The sequence below is a fragment of the Sorex araneus genome, chromosome 3 (genome assembly GCF_027595985.1).
Source record: "Sorex araneus isolate mSorAra2 chromosome 3, mSorAra2.pri, whole genome shotgun sequence".
NCBI lineage: Eukaryota > Metazoa > Chordata > Mammalia > Eulipotyphla > Soricidae > Sorex > Sorex araneus.
The window spans coordinates 119517150-119525859 of record NC_073304.1 but is presented as its reverse complement, the minus strand read 5'-3'; the positions used below and the strand labels follow the sequence as shown (position 1 = coordinate 119525859).

Below are 8710 nucleotides of genomic sequence, written 5' to 3'. Positions count from 1 at the left end.
ACATATGTATCCCCGAGTCCTGCCGAGTCCTGCCGGGAGTGATGCCCGAGCACAGAACCAGGCGTAAGCCCCTGAGCATGGCTGGGTGTGATTCCCCACCCAAAGCAAGTCTGATAAAAAGTAAAACACCCATTTGAACTTATTATTGTTATTAGTTTGGGGGGCACACTCTGTGGTGTCCAGAGGCTACTCCGGCTTGGTGCTCAGGGGTTGCTCCTGGGGATACTCAGGGGACCAAATGCAGTGCCAGGGGTAGAACTGGGGTTGGCTGCATGCAAGGCCAGTGCATCACCCCTGGACTAGTTCTCTCTGTGGTTCCGAGTCCTGCTCAGTCCAGGCTGAGGGCAGCCACTGAGTGCCTCCTTCTCTCTGCACTGAGGTGGGCAGCCAGGGTGGGCAGTCAGGGTGCATGTGCTCTGTGCAGGGCACTGTGTGTGAAGGGCACAATTGTTGGTTCATGCCCTGTGGTTGCTGCCATGCTGGGAAATCACATTGGCAGATGAAAAGGTGGGAGTCAAACCTGAGCTCCAGGGGGGAGAGGTCTCAGGACATGTTGTAGGAGGGACCAGGGGTTTGGAGACAGCACAGGGATTCCGAACTTGCCCTGCACACTGCCAACCTCCGTTTGACTCCTCAGTACCACATATGGCCCCCGAGTGCCTCCAGGAATGACCCCCTGAAACAGAGCCAGGAATAAGCCTAGACACTGCCTAATGTGGCCCCAAAACAAAACAAAACAAGCAAAAACAGAAGAGGGAAAAAAGAAGGAAAAAGTTCTAGAGCCTATGTGAAGCATGGCTATTTATAAACAAAATATTCTGTTTTGTTTTGGTTTTGTTTCGGGGACACACCCAGTGGTGCTCAGGGCTTACTCCTGGCTCTCATTCAGGGGGGATCACTCCTGGTGGGGTTTTGGGGGACTTTAGAGGGTGCTAGCAATCAAACCCAATTAGGCCACATGCAAAGCAAGCACCCCACCTGCTGTACTATTTCTCTGACCCCACAAAAAAGTATTACTTTATTTATTCATCTATTTATTTTTTGCTTTTTGGGTCACACCCGGTGATGCACAGGGGTTACTCCTGGCTCTGCACTCAGGAATTACCCCTGGCAATCTTTGGGGGACCATATGGAATGCTGGGAATCAACCCTGGTTGGCCGCATGCAAGGCAAACGCCCTTCCCGCTGTGCTATTGCTCCAGCCCCACAAAAAAGAATTCTTGCCATACACACGTAACTTTATTATATCCTTTTCCTCTCCAGCTCTCCAGTGGCTGGTTAGTAATTCACCATTGACTGTATTTCAGGGCTTAGCCTGGACACGGAGAAGGCGCCCGCAGAAGCCTGACAACACGGTCGCGACCGTGCCCACGGCATGGCCGGCACAGGCTCCCAAGGACCTTCTCACTCCGTCTCGCTGCCTTCCTGACTCTCGGGCCGTGGTGCCGTAAGCTCATGTTGTCTGCTTTCTAAACACTCGTTTTATTGTTCCAGACACCCAAGATTCATTTGTCTCTCCCCGAATTTTCCATTCTATTGCTCTTCTTTCCTTCGTGAATATCCAAGCTTCCATCTGGGAGCACTTTCCTTCTGCCTGAAGCATCCCCGTTTTATTTATTTTTCTGTTGCAAACATTCATATGGTTCAAACCCCCAAGTCTACAAGTGCATGCCACGATCCCGCCTCCCTCCCGCGCCCCAGCCAGCCGCGGCTTCTCCTAAGGACACACCACCGCTCGGACCGCTACAGCCCCCGAGGGGAGCAGTGGTTTGTTTCCGTGACCTGTGAGCCTAGCCCTGCCTTCTGGGTGGAGAAACGGGGCCCATCCGAGGTGCTGGAGAGAGAGGGCCAAGGGCTGAGCACATGCAGGGGCCCCAGTACCCCACGGTGCTCCCAGTCATGGTCGGGTGTGACCCCGGGACAGTGAATGGGGAGTAAGTAGCCCCTAACACGTCCAGGTGTGGCCCCAAAGTAAACAAAAAGGCACCCTGGGTGAGTCAGGGTTCAGGACGGGCAGCCAGAGACCAGGTCTCTTCTGAGAGGGCTCCTCCCTGCACCCCACAGGCCCTCACCCAGCCCGGGCCAGGACTCGAGGGTTGAGGGTGGGATCCCCGTTCCCAGCACAGGTCATGTTCCCAGCACTCCCTCCCCACCCCCACTCCCGTCTTCTCTCCGTCAGTCCCCCTGGCCCCGGCACGGCCCCTCAGCATCACGGGTTCATGGAGGAGCAGAGGGAGGAGCGAGGGAGATCCGTGCTCTGAGTCCCCATGTGTCATGGGTGAGGTTCTCAAGTCTGGACCATCTGCCCACCCTGCCTGGAGGCGGGACACGGTCCACACCTGAGATCTTGGGGAGGGGGTCCACACTCCATCTCCCCATCCCCGCCCCTCTCAGCGCTGGGGTTTCCCCTGCACATCAGAGTCACCCTGGAAGCTTCCGGACGCGCCTGTCTGGCTGGGCCAGAGTGAGTAGCCGTGCAGCCTGGATCCTGTGGGAGCCCCCACTGGCCCTCCTGGAATCAATCAGTCTCTGAACAGCCCCCCCAGATCCCCCAGACCTGGGCCGACGACTCTGCCAGGTCTGAGCTGTCTCTGGTCCAGAGGCCCCTCCTGTGAGAGGAGCCACACGAGGCTCGTGGATCCCTGTGGCACGGGAGCAGCTCCCTGCCCCCGCCCCCATCACGGGCTCCCCAGCTGGGAAGAAACCCAGAGGACTGGGCTGCGCGCTGCCCACTGGCCCCTCCGGTCCCACGCTGCCCACGGCAGAGCTCCGCAGGCTGCATCTTTGGCCTCCTCCGCCTGTCCCCACCCTTTAGGTCCCAACCGGGCCTGCGGGGATGAGGCTTCGTGCTGGGGGCCGAGGCTGCCTGGGTGGGGTGGCTGTCCAGGGGGCACGGGGCTGCCGCTGGCAGGGCTGAGGTGATTCCATAGCCCAGGGTCTGGCTGGCCCTCGGGGAAAGACCCTGGGCTTTGGATAGGGACACCTCGGAGAGACAGCGCGGGGGGCTCCGTGCCCACTCCCTGCGAATGCCCAGGGCACTTGGTACCAGTCCTCGCCACCAGTGCCATCCTGTGCCAATGCATAATTCATGCCCCCGTGTGCCAATCTGTGCCAGCTTTAATTAGCTTCTAACTTTTTGCCATTTATTTTGCTATGAACACCTTATAAATAAGAGATGGAGAGGGGGAGGCGAGAGGGGGGCAGGAACGTGAGGAAACGACCGCCCCCCTCAGGCCGCAGAGGGGGTAGGGGGAGGGGCGGGACTCCAAGGTGGGGGTCCAGGGAGAGCCAGGCCGGACTGGGGGCGCAGGTGAGGGCGACCTGGATCCTGCGGCTGGGGGCGGGGCGCCCAGCTCACCGCGTCTGCCTTCCCAGCCTAACGCTCTTACAAGCTGTGTCACGGCGGCCGCCACAGCTGTGCCAGGCTCCAAGGGCCCACAAACCAAACTGGGGCGCACACATGTTTGGTTTATGGAGGCAGGCGCTGCCCCTGGAGAGGGCGCACGGGCCAGGGGCGCAGACAGGAAGCAACAAACAGCTTTGCGGGGCCAGGGATGGGATTAGGGGTGGGCGGGAGGCGGGGCTCGGCCCACGCCAAGAAAGCGGACCCAGAGGAGAGGTGTTTATGCTCTCTAAAAATAATGACCGGCCCTCCTGAGCACAGGGGCTTCTGCATGAGTGCTGCTTTGTCCCCACAGTTTAGGAAACACTCAACATGCTTTTCCCTTTCTCTCTCTACAGCAGCCTTGGGATGTGTCGAGAAGCCTGGGGGGGGCGTGTCCACTGACAGCCCCGGAAAGCGAGGCTCAGGGGAACTGGCCGAGCCCCCTGCCCACTGCTCTCTGGACTGGCCAGCACCTGGCAGAGGCCCGCACTGTGGAACAGGGATGGGGGGGGGGGGCATGGAGAGGAACCTGGCTCCCAGCCACTGAGGGAGTGAGGCTGACTGCAAGCAGCAGACTGCTCTGGGTTCCCCCCATCTTCTCCTTCCTCCCCTCCCCCACGTCCCCGAGTCCCTCCTTCCATCCTTTCCCTTCTTATTCATGGACAGCCTTGGGGCTTGGGGGCCCCAAAGACAGATGCCCCCGCGCCCCCCTCCTCTGCCCCGTGTCCCCACCATCATGCTCTCCCACCAGGCCCTCCACCTGCAGCAGGACTGACTGGATGGCCCCAGGGCTCGAGGTGGCATTCCAGGCCCTCCCCCAGGCTCCTCCCAGGAGATTCAGGGCTCACCTCTGCCCAGGGTTTCCGGGCAGCCCTCCTGCCGCAGTGCCTGGAGTCTGCCTCGGATTGGCTTGCTGCCCTGTGGCACTGCCCACTCACGACCCCTGGATTCCTCTGTCCTGTCCTTCTCTCACAGACCCCGCCCTTTTCAACGCTCTGTTCCAGGGGTCCCTTCCGGTGGAGTCTGCAGAGTCTTCTGGTGGGGATGCTTGGGGGCACCCTTCTGGGTGTCCCTCTGCCACTGCCAGCCTGGCACCAGCCTCTGGGATGCGATCAGATCCCACTTCTAGCTTGCTTCTGTCTCTGAATCCCCGGCTGGACAAGCTTCTCTGAGGTCCGAGGGTGTGACACACGTCCCTGTGTCATCTGCACGCAGAGGACTTATCTTGAGAGGCTCTCTAGAGGAAGGAGCAAACACACACACCGGCCTTCTTGGATCCGGGATCAAATGTGCTTCTCAACTGCCCAACTGAATGTGTCTGGAACCTTCTGCAGAGGTGCTACTGCTTCTGTAGAAACGGTAAAGAAAAGATGTTTTTATTTGTTTGTTTGGGAGTCATGTCTGATGATGCTCAGGGCTTATTCCTGGCTCTGTGCTCAGGGATCATTCCTGGTGGTGCTTGGGGGACCATATGGGGTGCCGGGGATCGAACTGGGGTTGGCTGCATGCAAGGCCAGAGGTCATCCCACTGTACTGTCTCTGCAGCCCTGGGGAAATGTCTTCTGAGGTGGATGGAATGTAGAGTTTGGTGGGGCAGCCCTGAGTGGTTGAGGGAGAGGAACCCGGTTGGCGAGGGAGGCCATTATTCAGAGATTGACCCCAGGTCCTGGGAGGGCTGGAGTTTTGGGGGCACCGGGGCCGTGGCCAGAGGTCAAGCAGGGCCTCCACACATGCTGCCCTCAGCCTGCCTTTGCCGGACTGCAGCCAGCGATTCACCTTTGAGATCCCGACTCTCCCAGGCTTGGCTAGCTGACACGGCACACCACCCGCCTATCACGTGTGAATTGGGTCCCAGCACCTCCACAGGGAGCCGTGGTGGTCCCTGAGCACACCAGGGCCAGCATCCTGGGGAGCTCCAGCCGCTGGGTACGGCCAGGTATGGCTCCATTTGCTAAGAAAAGCCCCAGAATCTCCCCACTGCGGGGAAACCTATGCAAGTCAGGCCTGTGTGCCGTCCCCTCCACCTGGGGGGGCCTGTGTTTCTAGTCATCAAGCAAGGCCTTGCACTGGCTCCCCCGTCCCTGCTTCCTTCCTAGGTTGGGAACCAATCACTAGTCTGGGCTGGGTGACTGTATTGCCACCCCCCTTGGTTCACTGCCCACCTCTCTGCGAGGCTGCAAGTGCTATGTCCTCGGTCGAGGGAAGTGTGGGCTTCACATTGTCCCCATTCACTGTGCTGGACTCAGAGAGAGAGAGAGAGGGAGAGAGAGAGAGAGAGAGAGAGAGAGAGAGAGAGAGAGAGAGAGAGAGAGAGAGAGAGAGAGAGAGAGAAAGGGGGGGAGGTGTGGGGGAACTTCCCTTTACCTGCTACCATCTTGCACCCCAGTCATCCCATTTTCTATTTTGTTTATCCTTTTTTGGGGGGGAGGTCACACCCGTCGATGCACAGGGGTTCCTCCTGGCTCTGCACTCAGGAATTACTCCTGGCGGTGCTCAGGGGACCATATGGGATGCTGGGAATCGAACCCAGGTCGGCCGCGTGCAAGGCAAATGCCCTACCCGCTGTGTTATTGCTCCAGCCCCCCATTTTCTATTTTGATTGGATGCCTTCTCCCTGGGCGAGGCTGAAACTGACCAGTGGCATTAATTAGTTCTCCTGGCACTCTGCCCTTCCACTCCCGCTTATATCACTACGACTTCATTTCCAAAGGGGGGTGGCTGGCTGGATTGGAGCTCAAGGCAGTGGCTTGCTGACCCCTGGCCTGAAAAAGTCCTGGTATACAGCAGTCGCTCTGTGCATACATCCCCTTGTCCCCAGTTGCCTTCCTGCTGGGTCCTCGTTTTCCCCAGGATACAGAAGATGATGAGATTCTCACTTCTCAGCTGTGACCCAGCCACGATCTAGGAAGCCTCCACTCTCCAGAGAAAAGTCCAACCGGATGACCAACAGGACACCCCACATAGTGTTTTTAATTTTTTTTTTAGCTCCTGCTTCCACCAGGGCACAGGCACTGTCCCCAACACTCTCAGAGGCCTGACAAGAGCCTGGGTCCCCCTCTGCAGGCCAAGCTCCATCAGAGCCCAGTCGCTTGATAGCCCACGGCGGCAACGTGAGAATCGCAGAGTCTGGGCTCACTAGGGACCCCAACACGCTGGCAATGTCACTCATGTCCCTAAAGCCTGTTTTCTCTCCAGCAGGCCTGGTTTATCCTGCAAAACCAGGAAAAGGAGCTACCGGAAAAGGCTATGCAGCAGACAGAAGGAGCAGTGGCCCGGAAGGCTGGCCCCATGGCTATCATCAATCTGCCGATGGGCGGGTGGGAACAGCGACAAGTCTAGAAATCTTGTCCTGTGAGAAATAGTTCAAAGGAATTCAGGATGTTTAGCCAGGGGAGAAGCGAAGATCAAGGTCAGGAAGTGACCCTCTGACGCCAGGGAAGGTTCCTCCTCACCCCTAGAGGTGTGCAAAAAAAAAGAGTGGCAAGTCCATGGGGTGAGGGGGGGGGGAATGCCAAGGGTCGCCTGCGGCGATTATGAAGTCCGGATGACCTCAGAGGCCTCTTCCAATCCTGATTATTCATTTGTTTCTGGAGGCCACACCCAGCAATGCTCAGGGTGTTACTCCTGGTTCTGCGCTCAAGAATTACTCCTGGTGGTACCCGGGGTGGGGGACCAAATGGGATGCCGAGGATGGAGCCTGGGAAGCACCCAATGAAGCCTGGGTGCAAGTCCAGCGTCCTAGCCCTAGGACTGACTCATCTTTAAGCCCTTGGGGGCGTCCTGAGCTCGCGTGTGGGCAAAGGCAACGTTGGAGGGGGGCGGCAGGCAGGGGCGGCAGGCAGGGGCCGCAGGGCTGGCGGCGCTAACGCGCGCGGCGCTCCAGGACTCCGGGAGCAGAGAGGGGGCGCTTAAAGCCAACAGATGGCGCAGGCTCACCTAGGTCGAGCGCCCGCCCGCCCGCCCGCTGGCGCGATTCCCCGCTCGGCCCGGGCACGGTGGGGACCCCAGCTCTCTCGGCGCCCCTCCGCGGGCACGCAGGTTAGCCCGGCGGGGCGCGGCTGCCGCACGCACCGGGGCCGCTTCCGCGGGCTTCGTCGGGGCCCCTTGGGGGGATTCGTGGAGTTGCCACAGCAGCCGGTGCCATGACATCGGCAGAGGGCAGCTCCGCCAGCCCTGAAATATTCATGCCCGAGCGCCGCGGGGCCGGCGCGGGGCGCGGGGGGCGGCGGGGCCGGCTGTGCGCGCGGCGGGCTGGGCGCGGCGGGAGGTGAGCGGGGAGCGTCAGGAGGCGGGGACTGGGCGGCGGGGCCGCGCGGGGCGGGGGATGCAGGGAAAGTTGATCGCGGACTTGAGCGGCGGCGCGAGTGCGGGCGCGATGCGGGGCGCGGAGGCGCGTCCGACGGCGGCCGGGCGCTGAGCGGCGCGGGGCGCGCTGGAGCCGGGGCTGCGGGACGCGCGGGGCGCGCCTCGCTCGAGCCCCACGCGCGCCGCTGCAAGTTGCGGCGGGGAAGCGAGCGAGCAGCGGCCCAGGGGAGCCCGGAGCCGGCGGCTCGGCGGAGAGCGAAGCCCGAGGCGCACGCACACGGTACCCGGAGCCGCGCGCCGCCCTTCCCTCCCCGCCCCCCTCGCTTTCCGCGCGGCGGGAAAGTTGGAGCCGCGGGGTCGCCGCCGCCGCCGCCGGACCACTTGCTCCCGGTGCGGCCATCGGGGCCTCGGTCCCCCCGGGCCCCAGGGTCGGCACCCCGCGCCCCGCGCCTGCGCGACCCGACGGGCGGCAACTTTGGGTCGCGGGAACTCGAATTCCCTCCGCTTAGGACCTTGGGAGGAGACGGGCGCTCGGCTCTCCCACCCGGGTGCTGGACACGCTCGCATCTCCGCGTCCCGGAGCCTCCCCGGCTCCGCGCGCTGGGCCCGGGCTAGGGAGGAATTCCAGGGTAAAGGGGCGCCGGGGGACCCAATCTATCCCCCCGCTGCGCCCCAGATCCCTTGTGGGCAGCGGAGGCGGGGTGGGGCGTACCCTCAGCGAGGGCTGGGCAGCGGTGCTGGGGTGGCGGCTCCCGAAGTCACGTAGCTCGCCCCTTTCTTTCTCTTGTCGCCTCTTAGTGCCCGCGAGAGACCCTAGGGGGACTCTTGCAAGCGCCCCTCTCGGATCCAGCTTTGGGGAGACGCTCCCGGCGCGCTTCCCGGGGAACCGGGTGCTGGGCGGCCGGGCGCGGGAGGTGCGGGCGGTCCCCGGGGCCCCGCGCTGCGCTCGTGGCTCCGCGGGTCAGCCCGGGGCGCGCGCGCGCGGAGCTCTGGTGTCCCCCGACCGCGGCCGCAAGGGCC

At 61.8% G+C, this 8710-nt stretch overlaps 1 protein-coding gene across 1 annotated transcript in view; it reads left to right on the top strand.

Moving 5' to 3' along the window:
* The first annotated feature begins 7775 nt into the window (after nucleotides 1-7775).
* LOC101540238 (cadherin-23) overlaps nucleotides 7776-8710 on the top strand; it is a 299164-nt gene continuing 298229 nt past the window's right edge. Inside the window, exon 1 of the mRNA XM_055132130.1 lies at nucleotides 7776-7970. The gene's annotated coding sequence lies outside the window, so the exon portion shown is untranslated. The remainder of the gene's footprint in view (nucleotides 7971-8710) is intronic.